Source organism: Peromyscus maniculatus, chromosome 1, assembly GCF_049852395.1.
Source record: "Peromyscus maniculatus bairdii isolate BWxNUB_F1_BW_parent chromosome 1, HU_Pman_BW_mat_3.1, whole genome shotgun sequence".
NCBI lineage: Eukaryota > Metazoa > Chordata > Mammalia > Rodentia > Cricetidae > Peromyscus > Peromyscus maniculatus.
The window spans coordinates 40,312,408-40,335,340 of record NC_134852.1 but is presented as its reverse complement, the minus strand read 5'-3'; the positions used below and the strand labels follow the sequence as shown (position 1 = coordinate 40,335,340).

General features: G+C 40.1%; 1 long non-coding RNA gene across 1 annotated transcript in view; it reads right to left on the bottom strand.

Moving 5' to 3' along the window:
• LOC143272011 (uncharacterized) overlaps positions 1-22,261 on the bottom strand; it is a 66,767-nt gene extending 44,506 nt beyond the window's left edge. The window contains exon 1 of the long non-coding RNA XR_013049381.1: positions 22,077-22,261. This is a non-coding gene — a long non-coding RNA (uncharacterized LOC143272011). The remainder of the gene's footprint in view (positions 1-22,076) is intronic.
• Positions 22,262-22,933: the final 672 nt, after the last annotated feature.

Here is a 22,933-nt window from a genome sequence, read left to right as displayed (position 1 = left end):
ATTATAATTAAAAGGCTTCAACTCCATCAGAGACCTGAGAAGGATATAATATTACCCGAGTAAACAGGAAGTGTAGAGCAAACAACTTCCAAAAAGAAGAAATGATAGAAACAGCTGGCTGCCTGGACAGTCACCAAGGTTCCTCTCTAATGTTGGGGTATCCATCTTTGGCCTGTAGACCTAGAATTTCTGACAGACTTTTCTGTGAAGCAGGAGTTTTGAAAGACTATCCTGTCTTGTCTTGGCAAAGTTCTGCAGTCACTTTCTTTTGTGTTCTGCTCATCCAATTGGGACAGTATACTGTCAGCAGTCTAGGCAAGGACAGTTTATTGCCCAGTGGCTAACTTTTGCCTTGAAGAAAGTGAACTCATATGGAGTTTCTTCAATGCCCATCATCTTCTTTGAAGTAGATTGTTGCTGCCAGGAGCAGACATGTCTCATTGTCATAAGAAAAAAACTCTTACATTATTTAAAAATTTTAAATGTCACATTCTGTACATCTCTGAAGTGCTTGAAGACCACTTGCCTATCTAAAATATATCTCTGTTTGACCATGAAAACATACCTAATATGACTACAAATTTGATTATAATAGGTGACTAACTAATAACCTGCTTTTCTTTATTATAATAAATAGTTGGTAATAATAACTTTCAAAAAATTAGAAATTTATATTACATTGTTAGATGAGCTATATAGGTATTACACCTTGAGCAAGCATAGAAACATATGTATAGTTTGTTCTAACCAAAATAACCTTAAATTTGTATCAATATACAAAATCCATATCAATGTAAAATATTTAAAACTAGTAGTTGCTTTTCTGGTTTAAAAGTATATTTTAAATAATCTACCTTTTTATCTTATCATTTCTATAACACACACACACACACACACACACATATATATATATATATATTATGACAAAGATAATCTTAAATTTGTCTCAGTATACAAAAATCCAAGCCCATGTAAAATATTTAAAACTAGTAGGGTTTTTTTTTTTTTTGCTTAAAAGTAGATTCAATAATCTACCCTCTTATCATATTTCTATATCTCCCCATTTCTCTTTAGAATGAGATCCCTGAATCTAATCTCCTTTGTTCAGCTTGTTCCGATAACAACTTGTAATTAACCACCATAAATGATGATAAAAATCCATAACACACTGAATAACCAAAGTCATCCAACTCATAACTTGGTAATGTGGGCATCATGTCCATAAAATTACTTCCTGCTGCCTGGGTGTGATGCCATTTTTAGGGGGCCCTGTCAAGTCCTAGGAGGGCTAGATGCATCATTTGTTGCCCAGTCTCTGTGTAAAGGTGAAGTTCAGGGCTTATCTCAATCCTGGCTAGAGTACTCTGTGAGGATGGATCATCTCAGCCAACTACCTTGAAATTATCCTAAGTGGATCATAGACCAAAGCTGATCTTTAGCTGTTGTTTGTCAGTTTAGAGAGGTTACCATAGTCCAGGTAGAATCACCTTTGTGGAGCCCCATCATCTTTTTGGAGACTTTAGAGATCACTGTTAGGAACATTTATCATTGACTGTAGAAAACTTAAACATCATTAATAGAAATAGAAAGTTTAAAGTTTTAAGATAGTACTATACCTAAAGAAAACTTTTAAAGAGTCAAAATTTGAGGGGTAAGAGATTTGTGACAATAATCATTCCTTGAGTTTGGTTTTCTTCATACCAGGTGGCTCTTGTGATATGAATCAGAGGCTCTGAATTTTCTTTTAACAACAAGCTTGGGTTTAGAGAATGAGAAAGTTACACTCCAACTCCAAAGCCAGCTTTAATTTCTAATTGAACTGGGACTACAAAAAGACAATTTGCATTGCATATCTGTAGAGAACAGCACAAACAAACATTTAGGAAGATTTTATCTCTTTAGAAATGTGATGTGTCAGTAGACCAATTTACTCCTTTTCTTGAGACATGTTCATCCCTTTTCTTCAATGGTCTTAAAATTCTTTAACTGGATGCCTTCATGCTCCTGGAAAAACAAAAACAAAACCTTGCCCCAACCCTAACTTTGGGAAGTTTCTCTTTTGGAAAGTTATATCTGGTCAAATGAAAAGCATTTGTTAGTTTTATAAGTTAGTTTGGATTGAGTGGTCATGCTGTTTGATGAACTATCACCTCTTCCAATCAAGAGGTTTGTCTTGTTCAAACATAATCTTTTAGTTGCTATGGGGAGGAGTTTCCCCCCATGGTGACAAGGAATGAAATGGGGTCTGTGAGAGGCCCACCAAGGCATTTCCCAAAGGCAAAGATTTACTGTGCCTGTCCTTTGTTGATCTGCATTCATTGGTCCAGTGTCTGCTTTTGTCACGCCTTTTGCAGACTCCTGAAGGGAGGAGCTTTCTCTTCGGAATTATTTCTAAAAAAAAAAAAAAAAAAGATTATTTCTGGGAATGCCCTGTCTACAATCCCTTTTTTAGGTGACCTTGTTTGCCACAATTAAAACACCTGATGTTTTGATTTTTCTTCAAGCCTCTGGAAATAATCTCTCCTATCCAAGCACAATCATAGTTATGAGATTCAATACTGACTGTATCAGGGATCTATTCTTCTATGAGTGCTGATCTTGCCTTTAAAGGCCTAATTACCCCTTTGCATCATGAATTATCATTTTCAAAAGCCAAAGATTCAATTATTATTTGTCTAGCTTCTGAATGTTGTCTTATTATATTTTATAGCTGAAATCAATCTTTGTAAGAAATAAGTGAAGGTTTCTTTTAGGCCCTGTATAACTTTAGTAATGACTCAGTTCTCTTTCCTACTTCTTCAATTCTGTCCCAAACATTCAAAGCTGCTGCATTGCATAGAGCTAGGGTGTGGTCATCATATAGGGACTATATTTGCCTATCAGCATAATCTCCCTCTCTAAGAAGTTGATCTTGGGAGATTTCAATGCCTCTAGCCCTACTTCATTTTTCAATGGCCATCACCTTATCTTTCTCCCAGGTCTTCCACTGTAATTGAGGACCAGGTTCCAATACTGCTGTAACCAAGTCTCTCCAGTCTTGTGGGACAATTCTGTTACCATGAATTCAACATCTGCTTCACAAAAGGTGAATGTATACCACATGACACTATCATTTCCTTAAATATCCTCCAATCTAACATTTCCACAGGTATCCAGTCAGTTCTTATACAGCCTTGGAGATATCTGTCATTTGACAATTCCTATAAGATGACTGCATAAATTAAGGTTGGTTGTTTGAAAAACCTTGGGCTGTTCCTCTCTAATTATATAATGTAATGATGAGGTTGATTCTCCTTTAAATTCCTCTGTCTGTGTCTGAATATTTTTATGATCTATTTTAATAAGTTTTTCTAAGGCTTATATCTTGGCACTCATATTAACAAACTTGTTTAGAGATAAACCAATAATTTTCAAACCAATAATAAGAATATCAAAATGATAATTAACATTATGTCATCATAGTTAAGTTGATAATCCCTTCATTTAATTTTTCCATTTTAAACCATGCATTGTGAAATCATACAGAAACCTAACTCTCCGTTGTATTAGTTTTTCCCATTTTTTAAGGTGTGATAATCTTTCTCTGTCTTTTTAATGAATCCTCTCCTTTAAGAATTCCCAATCTTCCCACCAAATCTGCTGATGACGGTGGTGAAGTATGAGGCTGACTGCTGCTGCTGCATAGAGCAGTCCAAGCCTGAGAGGTTATAAAGGCAGCTACCTACTGTGGCAGCAGCCTAAGGAGAGGGTCAAGGGAAAGCCCACAACCCACAAGGAGAGAAGAGGCCAAAGAGCCAGTCAGCTGCATAGAGGAACATGAGAAAGTAGCTGATTCTGGTGGTGTTTGGAGCCTAAGCACCTGTGGAGTTTGCTGCAGAGAGGAGGGGCCACAGCAGAAAAATCCCAAACTCACTCAGAGGCTTGGGGAAAAAAGAAAGGAAAACCTACCAGGTGAGGAGGTGACTCCATCAGGAGCCCCTGCATGCAGCTCTCATGTGTGCCAGTGACTACAAAGCCACGGAGAAGTGGTTTTTCTGTGATTTCATGCTCCAAAAGTTGGATACCAAATAAAGTGTGATCCTAATTAGTATTAACAATAAAAACCAAGAAACAGATATTGGGGTAAAAACTGAATGATCAGAGAAACAAATGATCAGCCACAGTCACTTCTAACCCCTCTGGTTCCTCTGACTGAATGGGGGTGTCTCTGAATCTTCAGAGAGAATAGGGAGGGGATGCTGTCTCTACCAGCCTTATATTCCTGTCTACACCTCCCTAGAGCTTGGATCAAAGGTATGAGATCCCAAGTGTTGAGATCAAAGGCATGGGATCCCAAGTGCTGGGATCAAAGTTGTAAGTCTCCCATGTGCTGGGATGAAAGGCATGCACCACCTTCCCAAACCTCAAACCCAATATCTGCTGCAAGACTTCAGGTACCAACCAATTCCATGAAGGAAAGTTTACATTCCAGGGCCAGTCATCTCACAGCCCATCACAGAAGAGCAGAGGCCAGAATGGGAGGTCATGAAGAGGTTGGCTCAAGGAGAGTGAGAAAATGATGCCAAGTACACTTTTGGGAAAACTGCAGCTTTTCCTTCAAAAGAATGAAGGGTCTAAGATGACAATTAGGGTACTCACCAATCTTATCATAGGAGACAGCCAGTTCAGGCACCTCCACTATTGCTAAGAGTCTCAGCTGGGGTCATCCTTGTGGATTCCTAGGATTTCCCCTGGCACCAGGTTTCTCCTTAACCCCATAATGGCCTCTTCCATTAAGATGTCTCTTTTGTTGCTCTCCCTCTCTGTCCCTCCTCCATCTCAACTATAATGATCCCTCATGTTCCCTTCCCCCATTTCCTCCCTTCTACTTCCTCCCAATGCCCCCAGTTTATCCAGGGGATCTCATCTCCTCATTTCCCTTCCCAGGGTTATTCATGGGTCCCTCTTTGTGTCTGCCTTGTTATCTAGTTTCTCTAGGGCTGTGGATTATAGCCAGGTTTTCCTTTGCTTTATATCTACTATCCACTTATGAGTGATTATGTCTGGGTCTGGGTTATCTCATTCAAGATGATTTTTTTCTAGTTCCATCCATTTGCCTGAAAATTTCATGATGTCATTGTTTTTAACCATGGAGTAATACTCCATTGTGTAAATGAACCACATTTTCTCTATCCATCCTTTGGTTGAGGGGCCTCTAGGTTGTTTCAAGGTTCTGGCTGTTATGAATAATGCTGCTTATCATTGTGATATGATTGAGCATCCTTTGGGTATATGCTCAAAAGTGGTATTGCTTGGTCCTGAGATAGATTGATACCCACTTTTTAAGAAACCACCATACTGATTTCCAAAGTGAACCTGGTTAATTTATATGATAATTTCCTCTGAATTTTTTTTGCCTGAACACAACATAATTTCATTCAATGTATGAATAAATAATTTTACATTGTGTTAATTCATTAAATTTCCTTTATAACTTTCTCTGTTGATGACATCCAGGCTAGTTCCCTAATTTAGCTACATGTGGAATTAACTAAAACCTGATTGATTGGGTACACTTGTGAGAGATTTCTTGATTAAAAAATTTTTTAAAGCATTTGAAGTAGAAATATCCAACTTTAATCCAGGTCTTTTGAGATGGGAAAATCTGCCTTTAGTTTGGGCCACACCTTCTGGTGGCAGCCTATATAAAGGACATAGAAGAAGGAAGCTCTTTGCTCTTTGCTTGCTTGCCCTTGCTCTTGCTAGCATGCCTTCCTTCACTGGCATTAGATCTTACTTCTTCTTTGGGATTCCAGAGTATGCTGAAGACCAGATGAGATATCCAGCTTCATGGACTGAACCACTACTCAACCCTTGGACTTTCAGTTGGTAGATATTCATTGTTGGACTAAGTAGAACATGGCCTGTAAGCCACTCTAATAAATCCCCTTTCTATATACATAGATTGAATGAGAGATGGATAGATCGAATGATTCTATCAGTTCTGTTTCTCTAGAGTACTGGACTAGTATAAGTATGCTGCAATAAATATTGATGTGCATATATGTCTCTAATATAATGAATTGAAATCCTTTTGGTAAATACTCAAGAATGGTATAACTGTGTCATGTGGTAGATTCATTTTTAGTCTCTTGAAAAACCTCCATTGTGATTTTGTTGTGTGGTGATTCTAGCAAAGAGCACATATGAACATTCTTAAAGCTGAATAGGAAGTCTGTATTTCTGGCCAGCAGCTGCATGGGAAACTTGCACAAATCATGCAGCCCCGAGCCTCACTGCCTCTGGTCTTTTAAGCACAAAAACTATATCCTGGGTTGATACACTTTAGTTAACACAAAAGAAGCAGGACTCTAGAAGTCCAAAGACAAGGCTAGTACATTTATGGGCTTTCCTGGATCCTGGAGCTATTGGCTTTGTCTTTGATGGATTATGTCTTTGTTCCCATTTCTGCAGGTGTTGGGGCCTACATACTGAGTTCTAACCTCAGAATAGTGCCTCCAACATGGCGTTGGTTGTGTTAAGGTCTGGGGGCCTACTACAACTTGTATACCTGATGTAAAAGTTTATATCCTCACCAGTGACATAAGATTTTTCTTCAGTCTGTGTTCTTAACATGGTTGGTCATTTCTTGATTTAATTAGTGTCATTCTGATTGGGGTGAAATGAATCTCAATGTAGTCTTTATTTGCTTTTCTCTGATGACCAGTAAGTTTGAACTTGTGTGTGTGTGTGTGTGTGTGTGTGTGTGTGTGTGTGTGTGTGTGTGTGTTTGGGCCACGTAAATTTCATCTTTTGTTAACTATCTTTAATTTTTATTTTTACAATACTATTCAGTTCCACACAATAGCCACAGATTCCCTTTTTCTCTCCCTTCCTGCCCCTCCCCTTCCCCCCAGCACACCCCCCCCCCATTCCCACCTCCTCCAGATCAAGGTCTCCCCCGAGGACTGGGATTGACCTGATAGACTCAGTCCAGGCAGGTCCAGTCCCCTCCTCCCAGATTGAGCCAAGCGTCCCTGCATAAGTCCCAGGTTTCAAACAGCTAACTCATGCAATGAGCCCAGGACCTGGTACCATGCCTTGATGCCTCCCAAACAGATCAAGCCAATCGTCTGTCTCACCTATTCAGAGGGCCTGATCCAGTTGGGGCCCCTCAGCCTTTGGTTCATAGTTCATGTGTTTCCATTCGTTTGGTTATTTGTCCCTGTGCTTTATCCAACATTGGTTTCAACAATTCTCGCTTATATAAACCCTCCTCTTTCTGGTTAATTAGACTCCCAGCGCTCTACCCGGGGCTTAGCCGTGGATGTCTGCATCCAGATTCCTCAGTCCTTGGATGGGGTTTCTGGCCCAACTATTAGGGTGTTTGGCCATCCCATCACCAGAATAGGTCAATCCCGGCTGTCTCTCGACCATTGCCAGCAGTCTTTTGTGGGGGTATCTTTGTGGATTTCTGTTAACTATCTTTAAATTCATGAGCCCAGTTATTGACTAAGTTGTCTTTTTTCTTTGACTTCCTTGCATTGTAGATATTAACCCTCTGTCCGATTAATGGCCTACACACTTTCTTTCATTCTATGAGCTTGCCACCTTTCTCTTGCTTGGCTGAGGATTTTTGAGTTCATGACATTCCACTTCTTAATAGCTGGTATCATCTCCTGAATGACAGAAGTGCTTATCAGTCCTTGTTTGGTTCTGTATTAAAAATGTTTTCTTTACTTTTTCCTCTAACAGTTTTAAGTATTGCATTAAACTCTTAGGAACATTTGGACTTGAGTTTAAAACATGGTAAGAGATAGAAATCTAGTTTCATTCTTCTACAAGTGAATATTAATTTTCCCAACAACTACTGATAATTCTGTTTTTCTCCAAGGCTTATGCTTGGTGTTTTTGTCAAATATCAGTTGACTGTAGCTGTGTGGGTTTATATATCAGTCCTCTACACAAGCCATTAATTTATGTGCCTGTTTTTGTGCCATTGCTATGCTGATATCACTCTGTAATATTACTTTATGTCAGGACTGCCAATATCACCAGCATTAATGTTTTTTCCCAGTATTAATTAGGGTATCTAGGGTATTTTGTGTATCCACATGAATGTTCAGGATTTTTTTCTATACCTAGGAAGAATGGCATTTGCATTTAAATGGAGATTACTATTCAACTTACGGACTGACTTGATTAGTCATTTTCATAATATTAATTTTGCCATCATAAGTTTGTTAGTTTAGTGACCATGAATGACTTTTGCCAGTTTCTATTTTGGAAAGTTTTCTACTTTAGTTATGGCAGGTGTCTTGCTATCCATAGTTCAATAGGTTGAAAGTTGTCTTTTAGGGCATGATATATATTATTCCAAGCCCTGCAGACTTTTCAATTTTATGTTATTCTGATGAGTCTCCCCTTATATACTACTCTGTATTTCTTTCTTGAATCTTTCAATGTCACATTTGTTTTATATAGTTAGTATTTTTTAATATATGGTTAAATGGGGAGACCTTTCATTGCATTTGTCTCTTTGATGTTCAAAATAATAAATACCTCCTGTACATATGGAGGAATATCTTCCCCAAGATTTGAGACAGTTTTTTATGAGTTTATTGACAATGCCTTTAGAAAAAAAATTATTTTTTTCTATGCTCATGATTCATAGAGTTGATATCTTAGTTTTGTTTCTATTGCTATGATAAACACCATGACTGTTCTGACAAGTTTTATGTCAACTTGATACAAGTTAAAGTCATCTGAGAGGAAGGAACCGCAATTAAGAAATATCTCTTGCTGGGCGGCGGTGGCACATGCCTTTAATCCCAGCACTTGGGAGGCAGAGCCAGGCCGATCCTTGTGAGCTTGAGGCCAGCCTAGTCTACAGAGCGAGATCCAAGAAAGGCACAAAGCTACACAGAGAAACCTTGTCTTGAAAAACCAAAAAAAAAAAAAAAAAAGACCATATCTCCACATTTATATATTCAAGCATTGTTCATTTCAGCATATTGTTAATGAATGTGCTGTATTCATTTGTGTCTTCAAATATTAATAACATTTATTCAAAGGAAAAAGAAAATAGAAATGCAACCATAACATCAGGCTGTAGGTAAGATGCTGGGCATTTTCTTAATTAGTGATGGGTGGAGGAGTTCCCAGCCCATTGTGGGTAGGGCCATGCCTGGACTGATGGTCCTAGGTTTTACTAGAGAGCAGGCTGAGCAATCCATGAGCAGTAGGCCAGTAGGCAGCAATCCTCCATGGCCTCTGCTTCAGCTCTTGTTTCCAGGAGCTCCTGACTTCCTTCAATGATGGACGATGATGTGGCAGTGTGAGGGCCAAATAAACCCTTTCCACTCCAACCTGCTCTTAGTCATGTTTCAGCACAGCGTTCATAACCCTAACGAAGACAGAAATTGGTACACAAGATCATGGGGTATTGCTGTGAGGACAACCACATTGTTTTGGGGAGGATTGTGGGAAGACTGGAATTTTGGGTTTCAAAGGCCATTGAGTATTGACAGCTCAGTTGGCTGTTCTGTGGGAGTTTGGAAAATAAGAATGAGAGCATTATAAACAATGGAGACCTTGTTTGTGAAGTTTCTGAGGGAAATAAAGTCTCTTCTAGGCCATTTGCATGAAGAATCTGTAATGTCTGGTGAGCTGGAACTGAAGAATCAGCTATGAATAACAAGAGACCAGAACCACTAATGTAAAATCTTGCTTTACTGGGACTACTGATGCTGGTTATCTGGAGCTGAGAAATTATCACTGATTGCAACATTGACTTGAAATCTCCAGGTAAGTATTTCCTTAGAGTAAGCACACAGAAACTGTGTTCCAGAAGTATAAAAGGTTGTACCTCATGCTGGCAGTCAAACTTGGTAGTATAAGAGTCTCCTCGGAGGTACTGGTTTTAAAGGCATGAAGAGGCCATGGAGAAAAGTTGAGGCTTGGTATAATGAAGAGAGCCCAGGAGAAAATATTGGTAAAAGTGCACTGAACTGGCACCAAAAGCCTCCAGCATTTTAGATGCCAGTACAATGGCAATACCACCAAAAACAGCAGCAGTGTTGCATTGGAGCTGGCCTGAGCTTAGAAGACAAGCTATATGTGATGCAGATGTCAGAGCCAGAGAAGTGAACCATGCCATGTGTGAGGACCTCAGAAGATCATCAATGGATCCCAGACATTAGACATGATGTTATTTACGCAGTTGAAGTTTTGTTTTGCTTTGATCTGGTTGTGACTGTGCCCTAGTTCTTCCCTCTTGAAGTAAAAAAAAAGTAATTTATTTATTTGTGATGCGAAGATTCTTCCCTATAGTCTAGAATTTCTTTTGGCCTAGTCTCAACACATAGTCATATGACTTATTGCTCTGGATTTTCCAAGAATATATAAGTTCATTGAGAGTTTAGAGTTGGCAAACCTGTTACTCAATGGGAGAATTTTTTAAATGATGTACATTGAGGGGCTAGAGAGAAGGCTTGGTGATTAAGAATGCTTGCTGCACAATAATGAGGACTAAACAATCTGACAAAGCCAGTTGCATCCTGATTAAAAACCAATAATAAAACAATAAATATAATAATATGGCAAGGCTGTGGTGTTGTACACCTCTAATCTCAGCATGCAAGAGACAGAAGTAGATGAGTTTGAGGCCTGCCTGGCCTACAGAGCAAGTTCCATGACAACCAAGGCTACACAGCATAACCCTCTCTTGAAAAAACAAAACAACAGATAACAAAAAATTGGCCAGTCAATCATACCAAAAGCAATCTACAGATTCAATGCAATCCCCATGAAAATCCCAACACAATTTTTTACAAACTTGGAAAGAAAAATACTCAACTTCATATGGAAAAACAAAAGACCCAGGACAGCTAAAAGAATCCTATACGATAAAGCAACCTTTGGAGGCATCACCATCCCTGACCTCAAACTCTACTATAGAGCTATAGTAATAAAAACAGCTTGGTACTGGTTTAAAAACTGACATATGGACCAATGGAATCGAATTGAAGACCCTGACATTAATCCATGCACATATGAACTCCTGGTTTTTGACAAAGGAGCCAAAACTATACAATGGAAAAAAGAAAGTATCTTCAACAAATGGTGCTGGCATAACTGGATGTCAATATGTAAAAGATTACAAATAGATCCATATCTGTCACCATGCACAAAACTCAAGTCTAAGTGGATCAAAGACCTGAACATAAATCCAGTTACACTAAACTTAATAGAAAAGAAGGTAGGAAGCACTCTTGAACACATTGGCACCAAAGACCATTTCCTAAATAAAACACCAACAGCACATACCCTGAGCACAACAATTAATAAATGGGACCTCTCAAAATTGAGAAGCTTTTGCAGGGCAAAAGACACAGTCAATAAGACAAAAAGACAGCCAACAGAATGGGAAAAGATCTTCACCAACCCCACATCTGACAGAGGTTTGATCTCCACAGTATATAAAGAACTCATGAAACTAGACATCAAAATACTAAACAGTCCAATTAAAAAATGGGCTAAAGAGCTAAACAAGAATCACAGATAGCTGAAAGACATTTAAAGAAATGCTCAACATCCTTAATCATCAGAGAAATGCAAATCAAAACGACTCTGAGATACCACCTTACACCTGTCAGAATGGCTAAGATAAAAAACACCAATGACAGTCAATGTTGGAGAGGATGTGGAGCAAAGGGAACACTCCTCCACTGTTGGTGGGAATGTAAGCTTGTACAACCACTGTGGAAATCAGTATTGTGGTTTCTCAGAAAATTAGGAATTGAACTACCTCAAGACCCAGCCATCCCACTCTTGGGCATATACCCAAGGAATGCTGATTCATACAATAAAGATACATGCTCAGCTATGTTCATAGCAGCACTATTTGTAATAGCCAGAACCTGGAAACAACCTAGATGCCTGTCAACGGAAGAATGGATGAAAAAAATGTGGTACATATACACATGGAGTACTACTCAGCAGAGAAAAACAATGAAAGCATGAGATTTACAGGCAAATGAATGGAACTAGAAAAAATCATCCTGAGTGAGGTAACCCAAATCCAGAAAGACAGTCATGGTATGTACTCACTCATAAGTGGATTCTAGATATAAAATAAAGAACAATCAGACTACAACCCATAGAACCATGGAGGCTATATATATATAGCATGGAGGTCCCTAGGACGACTGTGGCTTATAATAAATTTCGGTTTTACTCAATTACTGAGCAAACCTCAATGAAACATCTCACTCTTAAGATAAGAATACATACTCTATCAAGATGATAATAGAAAAATTAACTAATTAATTAATTTTAAACAATAAAAATAGAAAAATTTGAAATATTAAACAAACATTTTACTAAAGTTAAAAAAAGGGAGAACTAGGGACTCATCATTCTTCTTCACATTCTATTCTTTCCCTTGCTTTATATATTTTAAATTTTTTTATTGGTGGATTCTGCTGGAGTTTATCAGTGGATTCTGCTGGAGGATCCGATGCAGATAAGCACTGGAGGGATCCTGTTGCAAATCACCCTCTGGAGCAATGGAAGGATCTTTCTACTAGCACACCAATCTAGTGTTGGTGTGGCCCCGGAGTTTGGTTTATGTCTTTCCTCAAGACAATGAGGTTCCTCTTTGGATTCCTGAGCACTATGGCTGCTGCTGAATCCCAACATGACAGAGACCTAATGGGTCATCATGAAAAAATCTACCATTCTGATGCCAGTGGAGATTGAGAGCCCAATATGGCTAGCTTTGGCAAGCATTAATGTAAGCCTAGGAACTGTAGCCATGAGATTGGATTCTCCAGAAGAGCTGCCAGCCAAAGTCATGCTTGGATCAAGAAAAACGGGCCTTGGTGGTTTGTGTTCCTGGAGTTGTATCCCTGACAGTGGATGTCCACACAATCCAGAAGAGAATTTGACATTGCTGCTGTTGTTCTTGCTGTTATAACAATGGCGCACACTGCTGCTACTGTTTGTGGGATTACCATTTCATAATTGCTTACTACACCTAGCACAGTGGAGACCTTGGCAACAAAAGTAGCTACCACAGTTAGTTAACCTTTCATTCTATTGGGCATGATAAATTCAATTCAGTAGTTATATACATCTCGATTGGCTTTGAAAATTATAAATTTATAAACTCAAGTTCCAGTTGCTTTTGGGACACTATCTTACAAGGACTCCAACATACAGTATGGCTCGATAAGGAAGGGAATGGCTCAGTTGCCCTTAGCCTACTGGCTATGGGTGAGATAGGACCTCTGTTGGTCTTTTCTGTATCGAACACACAGATTGCAAGCCCAGTGCCATTTTGAGATCTTTGGCAGCAATTAACCATGCAGCTCACACACAACTGGGCTGGTATGATAATGAGTATTCAGAGACCGGTAATGCCTGGGGGGCAATCACCAACCTAAGACAGAGCACCTGTGTGGCCTGGGCAGGCGTCTCCATGACAGGTAAGGTGACCTGCTGACGTCCCACGCAACCCAAGTCAGAAGCTCATTTTTTAATAAAAGGGGGGCCTGCAGGGCCCTGGCCCCCGTTTTGGGTAACTGTTGCCTTCCTTGCAGACCTTGACCTTGATATCCTCCCAATGCTAATTCCCTGCCAGATTCCACCCTCCTGAATGCTTAAGGGAAGTTCCTTGTCTGTGTATCCTGAATAATGGGCATTAACAGCTTAGATGCAAGATTGTAAAACATCAGTAGCAAACTTCTGCCCTCCGGGGTCCTCCCATTGTGCTGTAAACCTGTAATTAAGACCTCCTACCCCCTCTAAGAAATGACATTCGACACTTAATATTATATATATATATATATATATATATATATATATATATATATATATATTTGAATGAATAATGTGAATGTAATCTATGAATACCACAAATGTGATTAATATCATGAGTGTCATTAAAATAAATAAATAAATAAATAAATAAATAAATAAATAAATAAATAAATAAATAAATAAATAAATAAATAAATTGGCCAGTCTTCTTAATAAAAATGGAAACAAAAATTCTCACTAACCTTGCAAGCCAAATTTAATGACATGTCAAAAATTTATCCACCATTACGATATTGGCTTTATTTCAGAGATACAAGGTTTGTTCAACATATATAAAACAATAAATGTAATACATCTCATAAATCAATTCAAGGACAGAATCACATTACCACATCTGTTGCTAAAGTTTTCCAGGTCCTGCCTGGCCCACGGTCAGGACAAATCTCTCTCACCCCCACCCCCAAAAGAGTAGCAGAAGCCCGCATGTTGCGGCATCTCACCACCCACATGAGACATGTTTCCAGCTCCTTTTAGAATTGGTTGTTAAGTATTTTCAGGTTTCAGGTGGAAACTCAAGCCATTGGGTACCATTTGTTGCTAAAGTTTTCCTGGTCCTGCCTGGCCCATGGTCAGGACAAATCTCTCTCACCCTCCAGTCCCACAGCCACTCAGACCAAAGTAAACACACAGAGACTTATGTTACTTATAAGCTGTATGGCCATGGCAGGTTTCTTGCTATCTGTTCTTATATCTTAAATTAACCCATTTATATAAATCTATACCTTGCCACATGGCTCGTGGCTTACCAGTACTTTACATCCTGCTCCTCATTGCAGTGACTGGCAGTGTCTCTCTCCTCAGCCTTCCACTTCCCAGAATTCTCCTCTTTCCTTGTCCCGCCTATACTTCTGGGCCAATCAGCACTTTATTTATCAACCAATCATCCACAGCACACATCAAAAGATTCAGAAAAGTCTTTTTTCAAAGTCCAACATCCATTTATCATTTAAAAAACCAAAACACTAAACAACCTAGAAATCAAAAGAACATGCCTGAACAAAATAAAGGCTACAAAAGTATAGCCATGTTATACTAAATACAGGAAATCAGTATTTCCACTAAAGTCAGGACTTTCCAAGTGTGCCTACATTGTCCATTCTTTTTCAATATAGTCTTGGAACTGTAAGAGAGAAAGAAATAAAAGTAATATTAGCAGAAAAAGAGGAGTCTGCCCTACTTGCAGATAACATGATCTATAAGTAAGAGGTTCCATAAACTATCCTAGAAAACTCTCAGAACTCATAAGCATTTTCAGCAAAGAAGCAAGATATAAAAATCAACATACAAAAATTGTAATATTTTTATATGCCAGTAGCAAGTATACTAAGCACCAAATCAGGAAAACAACCCCATCCACAGGAGCATCAAAAAATAAAAATAAAATACCATGAAGTAAATTTCTCAAATGCCCCAGTGCTATGCCAAATAAATCACCTTCAAGGGGTCTTAACCCTTGCACAGCAAGCCACTCAGCAAACCTTACACCTTGTAACTTCACTTCCACTACACTCTACACTCACTTAAGAATCTGAAGGAACTGTTAGACAAGGTAGAGGCTGCTTCAAGATATTTGATTACACTGTGTGAAGAAGTGTCACTATGATTAGTTTAATAAAAACCTGAATGTCCAATATCTAGGCAGCAGAGGAAAGGCAGGACTTCAGCACAGAGAGAGGAACTGGTGGAAGTAATCTAGGTGCACAGGAGATGCCAGAGACACACAAACAAGTTTGACATGCAAAATGGAAGAAAGGTAAAAAAGATACATAGCAGAACATAGATTAATAGAAGCAGGTTAATTTAAGTTGTAGGAGCTAGTTAGGGACAGTCAAAGCTTTCATAGTTAGTAAGAAGTCTCCATGTTGTTATTTAGGGGCTGACAGTCCCACAAGAAAGCTTGCTGCAGGAGGCTTTCAAGACAAGCTGTATCTGCTACACAGCATCTAGAGGGAAAAGCTGATTGTAGCCTGCCAGCAGGAGATCCTTCAGGTTCACTGGCAGGAAGACAGGACCATTGTCAACCAAGTGGTACCCTTAGCACATGTCCAATGCTGCTGGACTTCATCTACACCAAGCCTCTGGAAAGCCAAGGTGATGAAAACAAATTGGTGAGAGAGCACTTCAATATTGCTACTTTACTTCCAGGTGGACAATAAGCATATCACATGAAGATGTGCATGCAGATGCTGCAGCCATTCCAAATGTGGAGTGGCAGACCAGAAACTGGACCCTGTATAGCACAAGGTCCTGTGTGTGAATTGCATGCACATGGTTGGTATCATTCACAAGATTTTGCTATAGTCAGCATTGACAGCAATATGAAGGCTACAGGACACAAACAATGGCCACATGAGTTGATAATCTAATACATCCTAGATAGGGGGAAAATGCACCTTGACTATCAGGAGGAGGGAAGTCCAAAGACTGCATATGGCCAGAGCCCTGCCAGCCCTGGGTTTAAAAGTCCAAAGTATTGGACACTGCAATTATGTTTCAGCCACACACTTGTGGTTCTCTTCCAGCCAGTGGCAGGGCCTGGACTCTCAGAGTACCATGAATTTTTTAATTCTTCCTTCCATGCTCATCAACTAAAGGGAAATATATAAGGCCTTGCACAAGCACAGAACTCCAGGTCAGAGATGGGAAAGCACCATTCCTTCATGGTCCCTTCAAAGAAGTGCACAGGAATCTCTAATAGTGTCTTAGTGGTATATTTTCCCTTTAATTTTGGGCATTTTGTTTTTCTTTCTGAGATTTTAATACCATGTAATACTAGAGAGCCAATAATCCTAAAAAGAACATCCACAAGCCAGTGGCTCTAGACATCACAATGTACTTTTGCTGCCTTCTAGATAATGTATTTGATTACACATTGCCACACAGTTGTAAATAGCTCTCCAACTGTAACATCCTTTTCAATTATGCATAGCATAAGGAAAAAGAAAACAACAAAAATTTTGAATGAAAGCTATCCTATATACAATATGTGCTGATACAAATATAAACAAAAAGGGATATGAAGAGGGCTCAGAGATTAAGAGCACTGGCTGCTTATGCAAAGGTTCAGTTCTTGGCACCACTGGGGCAACTTACAACTGTTTGCAGATCAGTTTTCAGGGGATCGAACATACTCTTTTGGCCTCCATGGGCACTAGGTACCAACATGGTACATTGCATAAATGCAGGTAAAACACTCTAAAATGTAAATAAATAAATGTATACACACACACACACACACACACACACACACACAGCAAAAAAGAAAATGGCAAAAACCTGAGATAATACATATAAGCTCAGTTTTTAGCACATGGTTCTGAAAGTTCTCATTCCAGGTCACATGGCCCCACTGCTTTGGGTTTATGGCAGGTGTACTGAGTGACAGACACAGAAAGCACTGCTCATCTCATAAGTCACAAAGCAAGGAAAGTCAGGAAGGGCCAGGGTCTTACACTCCTCTTTATAACCTAACTTCTCCCATGTCCCCACATCCTCATGGCTCCATTGCTTCCCCTTAGAGCCCTCCCAACAAGGACCAAACCTTTAAGACATGGGCCTTAGAGGGACATTCAAGATCCAGACCATTGCACCTGAGTAATAGGTCTTCCCCATCTACTTCCTGACCAGCGGTCAAAACATCCCACATCTGCCTTCAGGCCATAAGTGTTCATCATGAAGGTGACAGTTATGGAACCCTCTCTCAGACCACACACGTGCGCGCGCGCGCGCGCACACACACACACACACACACACACACACACACACACACACACACACACGGTTGGTCAGCACTCTGACTAAACCCCTGATGCTGCCTTTGCTGTTGAACTATTTCTGCTATTTCTGACTCGCTAGACTTGACACCTCAAGTGTCCCCTTTCAACTTAAAGTTTCCTCTCAATGATGACAAAATACATGGATTGGGAAAGAAAGGTTACACTGGGTGGAAAGAGGGGGTGACTCCCATCTGGATCAGAAGGGGCAGAGTCTCCTGCAAGCCCTGCACTGTCATTTTCTTGTCACTGGAACCCAGAGAGCATAAATGGTAACATGTGACATTGGGGAGCAGCTTTTAAACATTTATCTTCAGACTCAGCTACCAGGGATGATTTCCCACTTCCTTATCTGTTAACTAGTGGGTAAAAGAAAATCTCCTGGGCACCCTTTGTGTGTCTGTCTGTCACACATACTCATCTCATACTGTGATCTATTACACAGCTTTATCCCTTCTAATTAATGTCTAGTCCAGAACTCATATACTGAAAATTAACATCATTGATTACCATCCAGGAATATGGTCAACAGGCATAATTTTTTTAATCAATGTCACTGATCAATTTCCCAATTAAAGAGAAGGAAGGACTTCTCTGGCCATCAGAGTGAATTTATGTGCAGATCCCCTGGTGATGGCTCTGTGCTGAGGATTCAGCATTAACTGGGATCACTTTGGAAGAACAGTGAGAAATGCCTGTGTGCTCTGTGGCTCCAGAATAGAGGGCATCTCCAGAGAACGGGGGAACACTTTAACAAGTGCAGTGCTTGAGACAGACAGAACTCAGCTTAGAACACACAGAACTTAGCATGCCTGCTTCAGCCAGGCAAAGCAAAGAGGTCAGTTCAGGGAAGTGACAAACAGAGGTGAGCTCCTCACACTGTGTCCCCTCAAGTACTGTCTTCCTGCAACCCTTTATGGGGGTCCTTGGTGGGTGGAGTCAAGGGTATAATGAAAGGAAACAAGCTACTTGTCCCTAGTTACATCCACCATAGATAAGTAAGATCCCAGAGGCTCTGTCCTAGTCAGATCTAATCTACTGTGGTTAGGAAGGAAAGTGGAACCAGTGTATGTAGTCTGATGCTCAACCCAGACCACCTCCAATTTTGACCTCTACCTGCTCCCTTGCTCCCCTTCAAATCATGACTCTTTCAGAGACACAGGCTACAGATGTACCTTGGGAGATGGCAGGGTTTACTTAGTACCCTCTCCAGGGGCATTTACATTTCAGACTATGATCCTGAAGAAAGACTGGTAACCTGTCCCTGATTGCAGGTTTCTCCTCTCTGCTGCTGGTATCTTGAGCCCTGTAGTTCCCTAGAACAATAACTTGCTTCTTATTACACTGATAGGGAGAGGGAGTGTGCATGTTATGGTGTTCCCTGGAGTCACACCATTTCAGAAGCTACTTAAGCATGGACCAGCTGCTCAGTCATTGCTGCACTCCTTCACAAATGGTTCTACACCCCACATACACACCTCAGCACTGTGGGGCCCCACTATCCCCCGAGCCTCAAACCTCTCTCACAAGAACTTGTCTCCCATTGTGATAAGGAGGGAAAATTCAAATCCCAGCAAGATGGCACCAATAAATGTCATCATACACACACTAAATGCCAAGATAGATAAATAATTTCAAATAGTAACAATTTTCCTAAGTGACTTCATCTTCCTCTGTCTAATTTCTACCTGTTACAGGAAAATGACACTTGCACCTTAAATTCATGAGCATGTGTTCATATATAATGCTCAATGGTGGGCACATATACACTGTTCAATGCTTAGATACTCTACAGATAGAGTGCCCCTCCATGTGATTACAATGTCTCTGGGAAGAAATTCCTTCCATGGAAAAAGATCAAAGAATACCATAAAAACATAAACATAAGATAAAGCCAGAGTGACAAGTCAATCCCTTTGCATTCATTGGACCTGTGTTGGACTCACTAAAACCTACCTGTGAATTTTGTCCTCTGGGATTGCCGGCCTCCGGCCCTTCCATCCTCTTGAGCAACTAGTGACTCATGAATGTAGTCGGCCACCCTGCCTATACTCCTCCATTCCCTCTCCCTTTAACCTCTCTCATTGAAGCCACCTATCTCTGTTGAGGTGTTAACTCAAAATCCAGCTACAGTGTTTACAGAGAAATAACTCTCATCTTTAATTTCCCCAGCTCCTTCTTAAAAGAACAAGCTGTGATCCTCAGAAGTAGTGGGTAATCCTGATTTTTAATAGAAATGAAGGAAAATCATTTCTTGACTCAGGAAGAAGGCACTAGCCCTGTTTCATTCCTAATCCTACACTGACATCTAGTGGGCATGTAAAGTATGATTCTGAAGTATGATTCCCCTGCAGCTTTGATGGTTAGTACTTCTCCAAATTGGCCACTTCCTCATCCAAGATCTTCAGGGAAAGATTTCAGAGCAGGCAGAAGATCATTGTTGCCAGGCCTGGTGGTGCAAACCTGTTATTCTACCTATTTGAGAGGCTGAGGCAGGGAGATCACAACATCAAGGCTGCCTGGGCACCCTACCCTGGGCTCAAAATAAAATGCAAAAAGGAGGGGAGAGATTGAGCTCAGTGGCAGAACACTTGCCTAGTACATGTCAGCTGCTTGATTCAATCTCACATATAATTCTTTATCAGACAACTAAGCAGGAAGTGTGTCTGTGACCTTGGGGTGGATTGGTGTTCAGTAATTATCCATGTGCTTACTTTACACACGAGGCTACCAATGAGAACAATGAGCATGGTCTTTATAGCTTTTATTGTGATCATTTGTTCACCTATTGAGTCCATCTTTTCTTCTAAGTGGTTTGACGTGTCTGTCATAGTATTTTACAGGTCTTTTCTTCCAGTTCAGGCATCTAGGATGTCCACATTTCTGTCCTCTTCTGGTCTAACCTGCAGTTCCCTGCATCTGATAGTATCATCCTTTCCTAATCTAACCTGCAGTTTCCTGCATCTTATGGTTCTGCCTTCTCTTGGTCTAACTTGAAGTTTACAGCATCTGGGTATTTTCTTCAATTTTGCTTTTCCATATATTCTTCTATACTGTTTTTTAAATATATTTTAAGCTTCATGTTGCAAGGACAAATGAGGCAGGAGAAACAAAAAGTATTTCCACCTCTCAGAAAGCATGTGCCTTTTAAACTATTGCAAGAAGCTGTGCTGAGCTTCTTCTTCACAGAACTATGCTAAAGTAGCTCCAGGTCTACTGTGGCCTGAAGGGGAATTAGGTCTCTTCCTTCCAGTTAGGTGTCATAACACAAGCAACAAAGCTGAACTTTAGTTTTTGCTTCAACTCCTTTCTCTCTCTCACTTCCCAATATTATATACCATCATGGAAACATGCACAGGGAAACATGGGCCTGCAGCCAGCATCTAATTCTCTGGGCTGAACTTGACATCTACTTCTCTGACTGAGCTGTCAGAAAGAGGAGTACAAGTGTAAACTGATTGCATGACCTTGCAGCGTATAGTGAAGGCCCTTGGAAACTTCTCCAGTGTCCCAGGAATAACTATCAAATCCAAAGAGCTTCACATGAATGTGAACCACTCAGTGAAAACCAAACCAAATTTTACTCAATGGGGTCAGCTCACAGCTAGACACTTCAGATAACTTAAACGACCTACTGAAAACCTGATATAGTTGTTCACACCTTTAATCTCAGCACTCAGGAGATAGAGGCAGGTGGATCTCTGGGTTCAAGGCAGGCCTGTTCTATATAATGACTTCTAGTATAGCCCTCGCTACATAGTGAGACATTGCCATGGAAAAGAAAATATACTGAAGCTCTATTATATACAGGTGATCAATAAGGCCTAAATGTGACTTTCATAGGTTAGAAGACTAGGGAATTGATTTGAAGAACTGATGTTGGGCTATACATGATATGTGTCATAATCTCTACAGGTGACTATTCCAAATATTAAAATATGGTGCCACCTCTTGACCAAGCAGATGCATGTGATCAGGCCTATGATTTCTATTACCAATGTGTGTACTTATCAATGAAGGAAATGGTTTGCCCAGGACAAATGCCCAATGTTGAGTTGGGGTAGAGCTCAATAGTAGATCTGTTGCCTAGCAAGTGGGAAACCTGGGTTCCATTCACAGCATGTAGGGCCTAACAAAATTAAGTGATGGAAGTAAGGTCAAATGTCAGTCTCTTTATTCTCCAGTGGCTTCTGGTGACATTATTAAACTAGAAGAACAGAGCCAGCAAAACAGGTCAGTGGTAAGGGAGCTGGCTGTCAAAAGTGGCAATGTGAGTTCAATATCCTAAACTCCTATGATAGAAGGAATAAAACAACTACTGTAAGTTGTCTTCCAAGCCCCACATACATGGAATGGTGAATACATACACACACACACACACACACACACACACACACACACACACACACACACGCCAAACACAATAAATAACAAATCAACCTGAAGAATGCTGGTGCCACTGTGTTCATATTCTCCACTATCCAAAAACCTCCAGCTCTGTTTGCTTGTACCGAGGTCAGTATTTGTATCAAGTGCAAAGCAGGGCCAGGAAGTTCATAATCTGTGCATTATATTTTTGATGGTGTGGATATCATCTGTCAGGCAGTGCTGTCTTGCAGAGTAGTCAAAGCCAGCCTGTGAATCAAGCATAGGTGAATCCATAATTCAATATCTGAAATGACCCAGAATCCAAAGTGTCTTGAAAAACCTTCAGATTATTTTCTAGCTTTAAGTTTTCACATTAGGATTGTTCAATCAGCATGCCAATATGTGGCTAGTGTAGCAGTGAATCTATGGTGTCCTGATCTGTTACAGCAATGGAATACCCATATTTGTAACATGAATCTTAAAAGGTCTTGTAATAAAAAAAAAACAGGTATTGGGGTGAATTCTGAAAGATTAGAGAAGTAGAACAAGCCATGGCTAGCCTCACCTTGCTAACTTCTCAGCTGATTCTGTCTCCTCAAACTGGAAACCTCTGAGTCCTCATCTGAATGGATCTCAGCTTAACTGCTGCTAAAAAGCCTAAAAGCTTAAAGGGGCTCTAGTTCCTGGTCTTCATGCCTTTCTACTTCCTGCCATCACTTCCTCAGATTAAAGGTGTGTGTCACCATGCCTGGCTGTTTCCAGTGTAGCTTTTAACTCACAGAGATCCAGATGGATCTCTGACTCTGGAACGCTAGGATTAAAGGCACGTGCTACCACTGCCTAAACCTATGTTTAATATTGTGGCTGTTCTGTTCTGTGACCCCCAGATAAGTTTATTGGGGTGCATAATATATCAACCACACATATTA